This window comes from Octopus bimaculoides, chromosome 10 (genome assembly GCF_001194135.2).
Source record: "Octopus bimaculoides isolate UCB-OBI-ISO-001 chromosome 10, ASM119413v2, whole genome shotgun sequence".
Lineage (NCBI taxonomy): Eukaryota > Metazoa > Mollusca > Cephalopoda > Octopoda > Octopodidae > Octopus > Octopus bimaculoides.
The window spans coordinates 25,917,138-25,920,206 of NC_068990.1; the positions used below are offsets into that span (position 1 = coordinate 25,917,138).

The 3,069-nt window shown below is 35.2% G+C and overlaps 1 protein-coding gene and 1 long non-coding RNA gene across 4 annotated transcripts in view; one reads left to right on the forward strand and one right to left on the reverse strand.

Moving 5' to 3' along the window:
* Positions 1 to 2,393, forward strand: part of LOC128248883 (uncharacterized) — a 47,719-nt gene extending 45,326 nt beyond the window's left edge. Inside the window, exon 2 of the long non-coding RNA XR_008265017.1 lies at positions 1,653 to 2,393. This is a non-coding gene — a long non-coding RNA (uncharacterized LOC128248883). The remainder of the gene's footprint in view (positions 1 to 1,652) is intronic.
* LOC106877481 (heparan sulfate glucosamine 3-O-sulfotransferase 5) overlaps positions 1 to 3,069 on the reverse strand; it is a 471,645-nt gene that overhangs the window by 29,158 nt on the left and 439,418 nt on the right. The window lies entirely within an intron of this gene.

A 3,069-nucleotide genomic window follows, 5' to 3' on the forward strand; every position in this document is an offset into this window, starting at 1 on the left:
ATTCAGCATATCATTGTCGTCATCACCGGCAACACCGTCATCATCATCATCATCATCATTACAACAACCACCATCAACGACAACGATACTAACATTCTCAATAGCATTTTATCGCCACCACCACCACCACCACCACCATCATCGTTATCATCATCATCATCATCATCAGGGTATCTCTTAATTGATACATTATTTAAATGAGGTGGGTGTGGTTAGAGTTGAAAACCCCAAAAGATTTATTAAGGTGGAAGCATTTATATTCTACAGGCTGTGATACTTCCCAGCATCACCGTCCCTGATACCCCAACACCCTGATGTGAAGCCCACCCCACACCCCCATCCATTGCAGGTTTGTAAATAAATAAATAAAGAGATTATATCCCCAGTGAGCGTGGGTAGCTGCTTTTAGTGTGGTGGTGTGTTGGAAGTGGAGGGGTGGGGGGTGGAGCAAGGGGTGTGAGGGTGAAGATTATATTAATAAGGGAGAACTTGTTCATTCATTGAATAATAATGACTACCATGTGTGCATGTTAAATGGTTGGGAGTTACATGTGCGTGTGTATGTATGTATGGATGTATCTCTGTGCGTGTGTATGTATGTGTGTCTGTGTGTGTGTATATATATATATATATATATTTAGAAACAGAATAATAGAGTGTAAAGAAATGTATAATTTGGTAATTTGTTAACCAGCTGGACACACACACACACACACACACACATGCATATATTTACATATTTACAGATATACGCATATACATACATACAAATATATATATATACATATGTAGATACAAGCATGTATATGCATATGCGTATATATATATATATATATATATATATATATATATACACACACACATGTGTATATATATGTGTATATATATATATATATATATATATATATATACATACATATATATACACACAAATGTGTATATATATGTGTATATATATGTGTGTATATATGTGTATATATATATATGTATATTATATATATATATATATATATATATATACACGCACACGTGTGTATACATACATATATATACACACACACAAGAGTGTATATACATGTGTATATATATAAATATATATACATTCACACACAAGTATGTATATATATTATAGATATATTTATACATATCCAAGTGTGTATATGTGTATACATTTATATACACATGCACAGACTTGATGGCAACATCTCTTTCTTTTGATGTTATATTGAATGCACATATAAAATGCTATATATATATATATATATATATATATATATATATATATACACCGTATACACCCTACATATATGACTGCATATACTCCTAATTCGAATATTAACGAGAGAATGAAGCTAATGAACAAGCAGCTAAAAATAACAGTTAAATTTCCTTCAGACTCCACTCTACTGTCATAAAGAAGGACTCACTGGATAATGCGATATTGGTTTATCTACCCATAAAAATAACAAGGTACAGTCACGGTTGGTATGCCTTTTATTAAGGCTGGCCTGGCATTAAACAATGACAAAAACAACAATAGCTCATATTGAAATTTGCCATATTCCACACATGTAATTGCTATCCAACTTGTTAGAAATAGCAGCTAAATTTTTCTCAAATATTATCCTATAATCTTGTTTTTTTTTTTTCAGAATTGTTCATTGGATAATGTAGCCTGAGATACATTTATGATCTTTCCCACATTTAAAAGCAAGAAAAAAAAGCAAAAGGAAATGGATGAAACAAAAGAGAATCTTAACAACTGGAATAACTTTTGATCAAAGAATCTGCTTTTGTTAAAGCTGAGGGAGGAAGAGAAGAGAGAAGGTAAGAGGAGGAGGAAGAGAAAAGAGGAGATGTGGGAAGAGGAGGAAAAGATGGAAGAAGTCGGAGGAGAGGAGGTGGCAAACATGAAAGTTCTCAGTGGGGAACAAGTGAACTGTTTCCTAGTCACTTGATCTGCTAGTTAGAGCAGCCCCAAATCCTCTTTCTACTCTCTCAGCCTAAGAAAAAAACAAAGGACATATTGAAGAAAATGGTCCCCACCGAACATGAAACACAATGATGCAGTTTCTGAGTGAACAACATGAAAGCTGAAGTGTCCTGCAAGTCTTTCGGAATAGATTAGCTTGAATTGAGAAATGGAGTAAAACAAGGATGGCCATTGCTCCCACAAACTTTTCTATCTTCTGCTCAGCTATGATTGAGCTCACTTTGCCAGGGGTCAGCAAAGGGATCGATAGACTGAGGGTCTATTTATTGTTATTATTATCATCATTATTATTAGTGAGTGAGAGAGTAGTGTTTTCCATCAAAGTGACACTGGGGTACAAATATATGAAGCTTAATATACCCATCATGACTATCAGTCCGATAAGGGTATACCAGGCACATGCATCACAACCATATGTGCACACATCAAGATAAACAGTACAAGGGGATCCCAGTTAGAATTTTCTTTAGGTTGAGTAGCCCATCCTGCTCAAAAGGTCCCTGAATGAGGATTATTTAAGGATGGTGAATGGAACATCCATATTTCCAGGGAGGGGTGAATTATTCAAATCCTAAAGAATCTCTCTCAACACATGGCTATGCTGCTCCCTCACTACACCTGGTTGTGATCAGAGATGCATATTTCGCCGGCCTTTAAGGGGAGATGCTCAAAGAGTTAAGGTCAAACAACTGATAAGTAAATTCTGTGCATTATTATTATTATTATAACCTCGCTTAGGTCAACTTTGCTTTTCCTATTTTCGGGGTTGTATCAATAAAGCATTGGGGTCGATGTAATCGATAAACTTCCCCCCCCCCCAAAAAAATTACTGGCTTTGAACGAAAATTAGAAATAAAACGCTTAGCAGCATTTCGTCCGTTTTTACATTGTAATTCTGTTCAAATTCCACCGATGTCAACTTTACTTTTCATCCTTTCGGAGGTCAATAAAAATAGTACCAGTCAAGTACTGGGGTCTATGTAACCGACAATCTCCTTCGTCAAAAATCTGCAGGCCTTGTGCCTATAGTAGAAAGGACTATTATTAAAATAATTAAATTGTACTTTCAGTTCGTT